Genomic DNA, 14,451 nt, shown 5'->3' with positions numbered 1-14,451 from the left:
TGAGGAACTGCATATATGGATGAACCATGGAGGGACCCACTATAAGTTATACATAGATTTTCGACCTTTTCAACCACACAGAAGGTTAGTGCCCCTAACTGCCGCAATGCTCAAGGGCCAACTGAAAACAAAGTAAAAGACTAAGACTAGATAAAAATAATGAAAACATTACTTTACAAGTAAAGATATACAGAAAACATGATGAGAGGAAAAAAGCAGTTTATAAAACTGCATATATTCCACTTGCTATAAAATTGTAACATGTACATGTACATACATACACACGCACACCCACACCCATCCCAACTGCCTTAGAAAATGCTGAAAAAAATATTAACAGAGCTTTATCCCTGAGATTTTGGGTGATTTTTTTTCATCATAGATTTTCTTTGTAGTTTTTGGTACTTTAACTCTTTCCCAAGGAACAAGACTCATTTTTATAAAAAACAAAAAACTATTTTCAAAAGAAAAAAGTCTTAAGTTTTAATAATGATCAGCCCGAACAGAAGTAAGAGACTTAAAAAAATATATAAGAATGTGATCAAGTCTAAACAGAAGCTAAACAATGTAAACCTGCTTCATACAATAAACTACTGGTGAAACAGACACCTTTATAATTACAGATATATTATATCATCACCATTTCTGATGGAGACAAAAATTACCATGTAAGAGTTGGAAATAGCATTTTCCATTAACTAATGTTTCTCTCATTTCTCTTCTCGCTTCTAATAAAATTTTGTGAAATTTCTACAGAACTACGTAAGTTAAAGTTGTAAAATAAAATTTGAGTTCTAACTTATTTCATTTTAATTTGTGGGTTTTTTCCTAAATAACTTCTAATATTGTTTCAACTAAAATTTAAGTTTCGACATAGAAAAAAACAGTCACCGGTTTTCCGTAAATTGATTTGGCAAAAGTATCTCAAAGAAATATGCAATACCACGCACCTTGGCAACATCTTCTAATAACTTTTTCATTGTTCTGAGTCACATAAAAAGGTCAAGTACTCCCAAACTCTCTATGTAGATACAAAACTCTAAGCAACTTATTGAAATTGGAACTCTCCTCCAAAAAATGATAAGAGCCATGTTTGGTACACACTATGAAAGTAACAAAACAACAGAAATAATAACAGCTAACATTTACTGAACAATTAACTATGTGATAAACACTCATTATTCTAATTACTTTGCACATGTTGTTTAATTCTCACATAATATTATGAACTAGTATTATCTTCATTTTACAGATGAGAAATTGAGGTAATATTTGTCCAATCACTAGCAATAAAACCAGGATGTAAATGCCAAGCAGGCTAGCTATAGAGCTGTGCACTCTTCACCCCTATACCATGCTGTAAATGTAACTAAGACCTTTAAAGTAGTTTGCTGTCTTCGTTACTAAATTTCAGGTAATAATAAGCTTTATTTAGAATAAAACCAGATATTTTAGTAATCTGATCATGTCACTGATAATAAATAAATGGAAAAAATAAACACCCCAAAATTTCCTATTTTCATGACAAAAAAGCAAAAAGCAAAAAGCAGTCGCTATCAAAAGTAATAGTCATACCGTAACACCATACACAAAAATAAATTCAAAATGGATTAAAGACCTAAATGGAAGACCAGATACCATAAGACTCTTAGAGGAAAACATAGGCAGAACACTTTTTTTTTTTTTTTAACATCTTTATTGGAGTATAATTGCTTTTCAATGGTGTTAGTTTCTGCTGTATCACAAAGTGAATCAGCTATACGTATACATATATCCCCATATCCCCTCCCTCTTGCATCTCCCTCCCACGCTCCCTCTCCCACCCCTCTAGGTGGCCACAAAGCACCAAGCTGATCTCCCTGTGCTATGCGGCTGCTTCCCACTAGCTATTTATTTTACATTTGGTAGTGTATATATGTCCATGCCACTCTCTCACTTCGTCTCAGCTTACCCTTCCCCCTCCCCATGTCCTCAAGTCCATTCTGTACGTCTGAGTCTTTATTCCTGTCCTGCCCCTAAGTTCTTCAGAACCTTTTTTTTTTTTTTTTAGATTCCATATATATATGTGTTAGCATACAGTATTTGTTTTTCTCTCTATGACTTGCTTCATTTTGTATAACAGACTCTAGGTCCATCCACCTCACGACAAATAACTCAATTTCGTTTCTTTTTATGGCTGAGTAATACTGCATTGTATATATGTGCCACATCTTCTTTATCCATTCATCTGTCGATGGACACTTAGGTTGCTTCCATGTCCTGGCTATTGTAAACAGTGCTGCAATGAACATTGGGGTACATGACGCTTTTTGAATTATGATTTTTCTCAGGGTATGTGCCCAGTAGTGGGATTGCTGAGTCATATGGTAGTTCTATTTTTAGTTTTTTAAGGAACCTCCATACTGTTCTCCACAGTGGCTGTACCAATTTACATTCCCACCAACAGGGCAAGAGGGTTCCCTTTTCTCCACACCCTCTCCAGCATTATTGTTTGTAGATATTTTGATGATGGACATTCTGACTGCTGTGAGGTGATACCGCACTGTAGTTTTGATTTGCATTTCTCTGATGATTAGTGATGTTGAGCATCCTTTCATGTGTTTGTTGGCAATCTGTATATCTTCTTTGGAGAAATGTCTATTTAGGTCTTCTGCCCATTTTGGGATTGGGTTTTTTTTTGACATTGAGCTGCATGAGCTGCTTGCATAGTTTGGAGATTAATCCTTTGTCAGTTGCTTCGTTTGCAAATATTTTATCCCATTCTGAGGGTTGTCTTTTCGCCTTGTTTATGGTTTCCTAAAGCTTTTAAAGTTTCATTAGGTCCCATTTGTTTATTTTTGTTTTTATTTCCCTTTCTCTAGGAGGTGGGTCAAAAAAGGATCTTGCTGTGATTTATGTCATAGAGCTAGGCAGAACACTCTCTGACATAAATTGCAGCAAGATCTTTTTCAATCCACCTCCTAGAGTAATGAAAGAAAAAAAAAAACAAAAATAAACAAATGGGACCTAATTAAACTTAAAAGCTTTTGCACAGCAAAGGAAACCATAAACAAAATGAAAAGACAACCCTCGTGCAAATGAAGCAACTGACAAGGCATTAATCTCCAAAATACACAAACAGCTCATGCAGCTCAAAAAAACAAACAACCCAATCAAAAAATGGGCAGAAGACCTAAATAGACATTTTTCCAAAGAAGACACACAGATGGCCAAGAGGCACATGAAAGGATGCTCAACATCACTAATTATTAGAGAGGTGCAAATCAAAACTACAATGAGGTATCACCTCACACCAGTCAGAATGGCCATCATCAAAAACTCTACAAACAGTAAATGCTGGAGAGGGTGTGGAGAAAAGGGAACCCTCCTACACTTTTGGTGGGAATGTAAACTGGTCCAGCCACTACAGAGAACAGTATGGAGGTTCCTTAAAAAAACTAAAAATAGAACTACCATATGATCCTGCAATCCCACTCCTGGGCATATATCCAGAGAAAATCATAATTTGAAAAGATACATGCACCCCAATGTTCATTGCAGCACTATTTACAATAGCCAGGACATGTAAGCAACCTAAATGTCCATCAACAGATGAATGGATAAAGAAGATGTGGTACATATACATAATGGAATATCAGCCATAAAAAAGGTCGAAATAATGCCATTTACAGCAACATGGATGGACCTAGAGATTGTCATACTGAGTGAAATAAGTCAAAGAAAGACAAATATCATATGATATCCCTTATATGTGGAATCTAAAAAATGGTTCAAATGAACTGATCTACAAAACAGAAATAAGAGTTATAGATGTAGAAAACAAACTTATGGTTACCAGAGGGTGGGGGGGGGGTGGCTAGGAAGAGGGATAAACTGGGAGAGTGCGATTGACATATACACACTATTATATATAAAATAGATGACTAATAAGGACCTACTGTAACTCTACTCAATACTCTGTAATGACTTATATGGGAAAAGAATCTAAAAAAGAGTGTATATATGTGTATGTATAACTGATTCACTTTGCTGTATAGCAGAAACTAGCACATTATAAATCAACTATACTCCAATAAAAATTTTTAAAAAGTAATAGTCATAGGAACCTGATAAAATATGTAACTTCCAAAAACAGGCAACAAAAGACACCTTAAAACTACTGCATTAAACTTTAAGATCATATCTATTTTCCCCTGAAAACAGTTTAACTTAACAGTTTTTCTCCCCGATTTAAACTGAAGGATATAGATACCTAAGAGTTGAATAAAATTTCACAGAAGTCCTATACACAGGTAATGTCAATTCTTTGGGTGAAAGTATTCTTTCTTGGTATTCAGACTTTCCTTTTAAGGAAGTTTTTTGGAGCAATCAAACAAACTCTCTGTTCTGTTGTAAAAAATGTTACAGCTTAAATTTTAATTGAGTGTGTGCAGACTGCTTCAAAGATTCCTACCTTATTTGAAGGCTTATTCAAGAGCACTGCTATCCAAATCATGTATGCTCATGAAATGCAAAGTTACTTTAATACAATTCAAAGTTAAACCTACCTTAGAAAGAAAATATACCATTATAAAAATCTTGGAGTCTTCATTATTATGAATCAATATTAGATAATTTATCGTATGCTTCTGGCATATTTTTTCAACAAAAAGCACAAGATTTCTGTTTAATCTCAACATTAATACAAATTCAGTATAATTCTACTTGAATTCTAATTCTTCTGAAGACTATTCTATTGAAATTTTTTTAAGTACCGACTCTACCGGATGACTAATGCTGTCACTTCTAAAAGTGACCATTTTTTAATAATTTTTTAAAGTATTTATTTATTTATTTATAATTTGGCTGCTCCATGGGGCATGCGGGATCTTAGTTCCCCGATGAGGGATCAAACCCACGCCCTCTGCAGTGGAAGCGCAGAGTCTTACCCACTGGACTGCTAGGGGAGTCCCATTGTTTATAATTTTAAAAACTGAAAACTTGCATCCAACAGAAATAGACCAGTAAGTAAATTATTACACAAACATAAATGAGGGTATCACATAGCTATTAAAAATAATAATGTTGTAGAAAAATACTGACATAAGAATGTTCAAGATTCACTGTTAAATGAATAGAATAGTTTGCACAACAGTGGACGCATTATGAGACCATTTTGTAAACATCACATGTCTACAAGTGTACATGTGATGTCTGTAAGTATATGCACACTTACAGACATGTGATGTGGCTAAGCAAAACACAGGGAGAAGATATTTCAGAAGGTTAACAATGGCGTTTCGTGGTTGTGAGAATTCCAGTGGTGTTTTCAAAATTTAATTCATGCTCTGCATGTTTCCCAAGTTTTCTACATTAGGGATACACTATTTTTATAACTGGGGGGAAAGAGATTAAGAAAGAAATAAGCTATTTACGTTGCAGCCATATTTTAATGCAAATGATAAATTCTTAGCAAGGTATATGGTTTAACTCTCATTGTTGCAACACCTATTTGTGTTTTATTTTTTAAACACAAAATTTTGAACATGAATCAATCTGTATTTTCATTTTCTACTATTTTGGATGGGAATTAGTACATATCTGATTAAATGTGCCCTCTTTGAAAAAGATCGGAATTTTTGTCTTATCCTTGGATCTTATTAATATAAAAATGAAAAAATATTTCTGAAAAATAAAAGGTAAATCACATTCTAAACAGTATCCTATGAAAGTCAAAAATAATACATAAAAATTTATTTTTTACAAGTGATTTTTCTGTAGACTTCTAAGACTTAAAATAATAAATAGACTTACGTCTTTATGAAATACACATCTAAAATAACTAATAACTCAAAGTTGACACTATACTTATGGGAGTTTAGGTAATTTAACATTCACATAATCAAAAACATGGAGAAAAACAGCAATCTCTTACCCACCTAATTCACAGGAGTTATACCTAACAGAGCTATAAAAATAAGTAACAAATGGTGGTAAAGCAACCTACAAATATAAATGCCATTATAAAAATCGCAGTCAATTAGCAAGAATTAAATTGCTCTGACACTTAAAATGTATTCTATAATTCATACAACTCCATCTAGAATTTTAGACTCAGAAAAGGAGAAAATACAATGTCCACTGGTACAATGCTTACAAGAAACTACACTTTAAAATTATTTTTTTACTTTATGCATCTGCAAAGAACTGGAAAGAGACACAAACAATAAAAGGTAGTTTTGCTGTGGAACTCTGAGTTTTCACCATATTGTTGTTTGCTTTCATAGTTTAAAATACGTACAGCAAATAAATATTTTATTTGACACAGCACCAGAAGTAAAAATGTGGGGGAGAGGGGACATTAAATATGTGCTTTGAAGGAAAAAAACATGATAGGAAAAAACAACTTACTTTTAATACTAACACTGCCTGACATATTAGATGGTAGACAACAGTTAACTGGCAGAATTAAACCTCCTATTCTAAAATCCTGAAATCTAAGAGAGGCTGTATTATAATGATCAAATAAAACATCAAATGGTTCTTTCCAGTGGGAGAGAGTAAAAAGCAAACAAACAAAAATAAACTATCAATTAGTGTTCATAAGTGCCTGCTATGAGGATGCAATTTAACTCCTTACTTCCTTACCCCTTAAGAGCTAAGATTTGAGCTTTATAAGTTTGTTCTATCCTTTCTTAACTATTTAAAACGTTGAGATATCTACTCTCCCTCCAAACTCCATGCCCACAAAAATAAAAAGCTAGAAACAGTCTTACCCTTACAAACCTCATGTATGTTTTTCTTCTGGAATCTATCATTTCCTATCTTGTGTTATAATCATTACATACATGCTCTTTTAACCATACTAGATTTCAAACCCACTGAGGGCAGGGTCAATTATACTGCATCTTTCTATGTATCTCACATAGCTTAGTAAAGTGTCTTGACTAATACTCAACTTTCTATCACCTAAAAAGAATTAAGTCTTGCTAATTATTCGCAGCTTGGTTTAAAAAAACAAAACAAAACAAAAAAACCCACCACCTCTGGAACTATTAGAAGGGCAATGTTCTCTCTGAGTGGAAGTATGCATGCAACTTGTCTGCTGTCAGTAAAGCACAAACCAGACCAAAATACCTCTTCTCCCCTTTCCGCTTCAAAGGCTGGATTCCATCCAAGGCTGGATTCCATCCAAGTCAATCAATGTCTCTTAGTTAAGGACAAAGCCTGCCTAGGTTCACTTCAGAGGACCAGGAGAGGCTGATGTAATCTAAGGGGCTTTCTAGTGGTCTGCAAGTACAGAATAAAATCAAAGCTTAACCTGTGAGCTACTGACCAGGTCAAAACCCAAAGAAAACGCTAGAATGTGGACCCTAAAGAGTCCTATAAAAGCCATGGAATCTATGTCTTACAGGTGAATTCAATCTACATCACATTAAAGCTCACACCAGTTAAGACCTCACTACAAACTCTGTAAATGTACCCCAAACCAACCAGCCCCTCACAAGTGAAAAGATGAGAGTGTCCTAAGGTGTATACTACATGTTAAACTTTCTCACATACTCCAGGTCATTTCCCTGTCCTGTGGGTTAGTAACAGCCCACAGTAGAGGCAAACTGGTAAAGTAGACGATCAATCAATATAATTCTATTTTCAAGACTGAAAAGTCTATGTTTGTAAATGCACAGAAAAAAAGAACTGGAAGGTTATATAACAGTGTTAGCAGCAGTTATCTCTGGGGAGAGATGTGACATAAAGTGGAAGTGTGCAAACGGCGTTTTCTCTTATTATATATACACTGTATTGTTTTAATTTTTCATGAACATTGACTTACTTCTATAATGTTAAAAACAAAATTTTAAGTAAAATTTTGAAACGCGATTCTGTTTTTTCAAAAAGACTGAATAGACCCACATGGAATTCAAACGAAAAATAAATGCCATTTGCAGAAGAGTTTGGCTACTAGAGACCTACAGACCAAACAGAAATAACACAATTATCCTATCCTACAAAATAAAAAGGAATGCTGGTAACATAACAAAAATGCCCATAGCAACTGTCACTCAACATTCACTACTTTTGATTATACAACATTAGCCACCAGAGGAATTTTGAGTACCCACCCCCCAAAATTACATACTGTTTATAACAATCCATAAGTCGTAAAAAGTTTTTAGTGTTTTGCACCAACAGATCGTTGACTATCGGTTTAATTTTCCATAAGTAGTACCATATACATATATACAAACATAAATTTACATGTCACTGAGGTTCATGTCTGATTGCCTTGAGAAAAGCATTTCCCAATCTGAAAAGCAAACTACCTGGACAATCAATTCTTTTATCATTTTAATGGAGTGTTCATATTCTCCAACTATTTGTCATGACAACTTTGGAGTTAAAATAAGTAAAAGTAAAATTTTATACAACTACGATTCCTGGGGAAGAAAGGAAGGGAGGACAAACTATGCTCTGAAAACAGCATAATCCAGCCATAATGCCAAATGTAAATAACGTCATATATTTTAGCAAAGCAAAATAAGACTAAACATCTTTAAGAGTTAAACTGGTGACCTCAGCCTCTTAAAAACTGAAGTATAGATAGCCAAACTTATCCTAAACTTTCTTTCAATTTTAGTTCATTTTCCTAAAGAAAATTAAAAGAAACCATATTGAAAAGTCAAAATTACCATAAATTAGGAAGGAAAGACAAGCAACAAAAAAACCACATAGCAAAATTATTTTGGAGAGGAGAACTCTGTTTAATCTAGTTTATAAACCCATAATATAGTCACAAATATTTTAAAATATAAGGACATACAGTGTGCATGTCATTTCCCACTATCCCCTCATCAGGCTACTTCTCCCTCTGCCCCATCATTGTTAGTTTTCCACTATCCCTCCAGACTTTCTTTGTACTTAGAAAAACAAACACAAATCTGTATTCTTATTCCACGGGTGCCCCCTTAACACACAAAGTAGCACATTATTCACACTGTCCTACATCTTGCTTTTTTTCACTTTATAACATATTTTGGAGATCTTTCCATGTCATTACACAGAAAGCTTCCTCATTCTTCTTTTCACAGCTGAGCATGACTAGTTCTACCACAACTTTCATCTATCTTCTTCAGGCTAACCTTTAATGACATTCTGTTCAGTCAACTACTTAACACCTGAGTTAATTTCTCCCCCCCCCCCCAAAGATTTTAAAACAGAGAAAGCAACTCATTACCTAAATTTTATCCTTTTTAGAACGTTTATTTTTCAACCGGGTAGAGGAAAAACGCCGCACAATTTTCTCCTCTTATCACTTAAAATGAAGCTACAAATTAGAATGCAGACTTCAAGTGAAATTACCTTTTTTTGATTCGGGGGATCAGCATAATAGCCAAATCAACAATTACTGTAAAAGTTTCTTTACTTCTTGGGCTTTTCGTTCACTGTAAAAGAAGACATTGGTTTTTTTCTTTTTCTTTTTTTTTTTTAAGGTTAGAAAGGCTTAAAGTCGTAGAGCGTGGCATTCTGATAGCAAGAAACCGCCACCTGATTCGATCTTTCATTTGCCAGGTCAGAGGCCGAGGCTTTTACGTTTCAGGATTCTGCTCACTATTACTAACAGGACGACTTCTACACCGGCGAAAACGCACTCAAGAATATAAGCTCTGCGGCGCTACGCGTTGGAAACTACACTCCTGGGGCCAGAGCTCCAGGACTAGCTAGAGACTCCGGCTTCGCCGGCGGGAAGGCAGCTAGAAGAGCCAGCTGCCGCGGTGACAGGGAGCAGGCGGGCGCGGGTGGACGGAAGGAAGGAGGAGCGGCGTCGCGCGGGGCACCCTCGAACCCGCGCAGTCGCTCGAGTCGGACGCGCGGAGCCGCGCGCTCCCCGGGGACCGAGCCCCGGAACCGCGACCACTGACGGAACCAGCCCACGGGCGGCGGTGGCCGCCGCACGGACTGCGGACCGCGGCGCGAGGGCCGAGGGCCGGGAGGGCGGGGGTTCCCCGGAGCAGCTGGCCGTCCTGGCGCCCCATTGGGCTCCGCTCCAAACGTGCCCGAGTTGTGACAGGAATAAAGTGGGTCACAAGGCCTAACGGGTCCCCAGCGAACGCCCTCTCCGCACCCCGTCTCCGGCTTTCCCGGCCGCTCTGCCGCTCGAATCGGCCCCAGCCCAAGAGCGCGCTCCAGCTACCCGGCCCCGCCGTGCACCCCAATCCCGCCCCTGCCCCGCAGGTAACCCCAGCTTTTCCGGAGGGCCCCTCAACCGCGGCGGGCCTCCGCCCCAACTCCCGAGAAAAGACACACTAGGGCGACGGGCAAAACTTGGGCTTCAGCACCCGCCCCTCCCCTGGCCGCCGCCCCCCGGCCCCGTACACACCGCCCCCCGCTCCCTCCCCTTCCCCGCGCCCTCACCGTGTGGCTTGCGGCGGCTCCGGCTTCTTCCCTCCCCCACCCTGGAGCCTAGCTGCAGTGACTCGGAACAGCTAACCCGGCTGAGCCCGGAAGACGCCGTGGCTCCCAGCTCAGGCAGTACCTGCGGCTGAGCGGCGCCCCCCACCCACCCCCAAACAATTCACCGCGACTGCCTCCCGCTCCTCCTCCCCCTCCCTTTCCTTCCCCTCCTCCACCAGCACCGGTAGCACGCATGCGCCGCCCAGGCAAGCCTACCGGCGGACGTCAAGCCCCAGGCCCACCCGGTGGGGCGCCACTCACCGGGAGCGCGCACGCGTCGGCGGCCAGATTTCCTTCGCCCTCTCGGTCTCGGGTGTTACCTTTTTTAAGCCGGTCGCCGCAAGCCGAGGCTGTGATTGCACTCCTTCTCGGCGCATGCGTCATCAGTGCCCCCCCCTCCCCTCGGGCTCCGACGGCCGGTGCTCTGCGTTCGCCCCTCCCCTCACTCTCCCTTTCCCTGGCGCGTCTCGGTGCGCATGCGACTTGCTCCGTTAGGCAGCCCTGAGCTGCGAAGGGGTTCCTGGGCGCCGGAGGAGACTCCCGCTCCCTTGGGCCGCGCGTTTGCGCGATCCGCGGCCGCCGCCGGCCGTGCAGGAAAACCGAGATCTCCCTGGCGCTCCTTCCCCGCACCGGTTACTGGAAAGCAGGGGAGGCGGGGCCTGGTCGGCTGAGGGTGCGGCCGAACCCGGGAGTGTTAACTTTGGCTCAGGGCGGCTTTGGTTTTCACCCTGGATTCGAGGAGCGAGGAGGAGGAAAGAAAGGAGAGTTTCTTGTATGAGGGATGCAGAGGCCAAAAAGCGGACCCTCTCTCTCTTGAAAAGCAAATCATTTTGCCAACGCCAGGAAAAAATTTTCGGGTGTTAGCGGGCGAAAGACTTTTTTCCTCTTCCAATGGTATCACTTGCGTTTTGTCTCCTTGGACTGGAAGAGGGGATTTGTGAAGGTGACTGGATCTCCAGACTCTTCCCTTCCCCTCTCCTGCAGGTGCACTGCTTTAGTTGCTTCTTATTGGAGGGTGGGCCTGGGGAGACCGGACGTGAATCCTTGGCTGGAGGAGGGAAGCCAAAGAAGGTATGGATGTGCTCCTTTGGAGTTTTTTACTTGGCCCTAAAGGCCAGGTGACAGTATAAAGGAAGATGGGAGATGAAGCAGTGGGGATAAACCAGGACCCTAATTTGCACTGCTTCCCATGTTAGAAAAACGTGTGAATATCTCCCCCTTATCTTAGGGGGAAATTACTTCCCTCGATGGTTAAGACACACTTGGTTCACAAGGGAAAGCACATTTCAGTAGTTGAAAATTATTGGAAAAGAGATCTTTTACTTTCCTAATTCCTAATAGTTTTCATATTTTAATGAATGTCCTTGGGGTTTGAAATAGAAGCCATTTTCTTGTTTCAAAAAATAAACAACTGTTGTGACTATAAAATCCTTCCTTCAAGGTAACATTCATCTCAGTAAACATTTCAAATTCTTTCAGTGTACTCAAGAGAAAAGGAACATCAGAATCGAGGAACTTACTCAGATCCCTGATCATTCACCTGAGGATTTTTCTGTCGACAGTGGGAAAGCATGATGGAGTCATCATATGACAGGATTTTAGTAGACATTTTTTTTTCCTGCTTAGCAGTCTTTCCCTAATCTGATCATTTCCTTTGGAGAACTATCCTTTCTTCACTCTCAGACCATATGGCTGGGGCAGGACTCCAGAGGAAAACATATTTGAGTTAATCCTCTGCCTTAGGTTAGACTTACTAAGAAGGGTGATCTCTCTTTTCCAATGGATTTAAGTCTGGAAAAATGGAAGCCTGAAGCCATCTTCCCACTCACAGATTCTGAGAAAGAAGGCAACGTGGAAGAAAGGAGATTCAAAAATGGAGATTTGGCCTGGAGACATGTTTGATGCCCTGAATCCATTGTGGACTAGATAATTCTGGAAATTTCAGCTAAGTTACTCAATAAATTCTTTCATGTATTTATTGCTTAAACCAATGAGAAGTTTTCTGTCACTTGCGATCATGAGTCCTAACATACTGGTAGCAAGAGAGGAGGCAAGATTAATAATACTGATAAGGAAGGTTTCAACTAGACAAGAGGGTTTGAACGCTTTTCCTAGGATGTGGATGTTTGGATTTTATTCTAGAGAAAGTGATCTCATATTCTGCATCATCTAGAACCACATATCTTCAAAAATACCTTTGCCCTTTTTAATGGTTCCATTGTCCTCTTACTCACTAAGAATATATCATGTTCATCTTTGACTCCTTCCTCTCTTACTTTATGTATTTAATCATTTACCAAGACCTGTTGATAATCCCGTTTTTCTGCTCAGTCCTCTGCCACCACTCAGCCATTTCCCGTGGCTCAGTTCACAAGTTATCTTTCTACCCATATTCTCTCCAAGACGAAACTATATTTTTAATCACATTTCCAACTGCCAGACTCCACTTTTCCCTAAAAGAAAAATCCTACCTCATAGTTTCATAGACCCTAAATTGTCCCCCAGCCTAAATCCTCTCCTTAAACACAATTTATGTAATTCAAATATTGTTCATTTCTTCTTGTCCACCTTGCTATAATTTAAACTGAGCATTTCCAACTCCCTTCCCAGCTGATCTCCACAGTTGATGTCTTGATGGAGGCAATATAGCTTAGTGGCTAAGAGTACAGAATTGGGAATTAAAGGCCAGGATTTATTCCAGCCCCACTACTTAATATCTGCATGACTCTGAGTAAGTTATTTCTCTGTTCTTCACTTTCCTCATCTGTAAATAAAGGATAATAATAATCCTGTCTCAGGATAATTGAGAGAAGATAAAGAATATAGAGTGTGTGTGTGTGTGTGTGTGTGTGTGTGTGTGTGTGTATGGTACTACCTGGTACATAAGAAATCCCACATTGGCTATTACTAATGATGTTCCTTTTTGTGTAGGTCTTAGATCTCTTGCTCAATTTCTTCCCCTAGTTCCCTGTGTCCTTATGTCCTTTCTGTTCTTTCATAATACCTCTCTCATCCATCCTTTCCTTGACATTCCTAGTTTTACCACTATAGTTTAAGGTGAATTAGAACATGGGAAGTTTGATATGCATAATAGGGAATATACTGTTAGGGTTTTTTTTTTTTTTTAAGAATCCTTCATGGTTTAATCAATTACTCTTATCCTTTCTAGAGCCTTTAAAATAGAGGGAAGTCAATAATATGAGGTGGTATTATAAACTTTGTAATCAAAAGTCTAGGCTTAAATCCTGACTAATACTTACTAAGAGACACTGAGCAAGTTAAGTAATTTCTCTGAGCATCAGGGTATTTATCTGTAAAGTGAGAAGAAAAGCATCTCAGAATTGTGATGATCAAGTGTAACTTACAAACTACTGCAGAAAGGTTAGGTGATAAGGATGGGTGGTTTTAGATTTTTATGATTTGTTGTTGAAACCCTAGGAGTGGTTGAAACAACTCATAGATTTGCAACTCCAGCCTACACCTCTCCTTTGGGTTCCAAACACATATCCAATTGTCTATCTGATGTCTCCTCTTGACTGTCTCAAATATCTTAGATGCTCCCTTCAATCTCTTCTCCACAGAGCAGCCAGAATATTCTTTTAAAAATATAAATAAAATCACATGTTCCTACTTAAAATCCTTATTGTTTCCCATTATATCCAAATTCCTAATTGTGGCCATAATAACCTCTTTGATCTAGCCCCTGCTACCTCTCCAACCTCATGTCCTACCATTTTCTTCTTTTCCTATAACACTTCCAGTTCCTTGCTAACCTCTGTGTATTCTCAGACTTTGGTACATGCTGTGCCCTTGCCTGGACCACCCTCCTACCTTTTCTCCTGGCTGGTTCCTACTCAATCTTCAAGTCTCAAAGATCTACCTACCCTATTTAAGAGGTCTCCCTCCTACCTCTCACCTGCCCCCCGCACATAGTACCCACAGTTATTCTCTATTACTGTGCTTTTTTTGATATTTGTTTTCTTATCTATTAACTATCTTCCCCCTGTCACCACTACATGG

At 39.3% G+C, this 14,451-nt stretch overlaps 1 protein-coding gene across 17 annotated transcripts in view; it reads right to left on the bottom strand.

The window, feature by feature from the left end:
* The window catches only part of CLOCK (clock circadian regulator), a 139,264-nt gene extending 128,434 nt beyond the window's left edge, over positions 1 to 10,830 (bottom strand). For 9 of the 17 annotated variants that reach the window (XR_011073925.1, XR_011073926.1, XM_068542908.1 and 6 more), the window contains exons 1-2: positions 10,693 to 10,830; positions 9,340 to 9,422 (exon numbers count right to left, since the gene is read on the bottom strand). The gene's annotated coding sequence lies outside the window, so the exon portion shown is untranslated. Of the gene's footprint in view, positions 1 to 9,339; positions 9,423 to 9,525; positions 9,546 to 10,102; positions 10,123 to 10,392; positions 10,512 to 10,647; positions 10,668 to 10,692 lie in introns of those variants that run through there. The other 8 variants (XM_068542915.1, XM_068542923.1, XM_068542916.1 and 5 more) reach the window with 7 other exon arrangements.
* Between the last annotated feature and the right edge of the window lie 3,621 nt (positions 10,831 to 14,451).

This window comes from Eschrichtius robustus, chromosome 4 (genome assembly GCF_028021215.1).
Source record: "Eschrichtius robustus isolate mEscRob2 chromosome 4, mEscRob2.pri, whole genome shotgun sequence".
Lineage (NCBI taxonomy): Eukaryota > Metazoa > Chordata > Mammalia > Artiodactyla > Eschrichtiidae > Eschrichtius > Eschrichtius robustus.
Note: the sequence above shows the minus strand (reverse complement) of the source record. Positions and strands in the feature narration are given on the sequence as shown.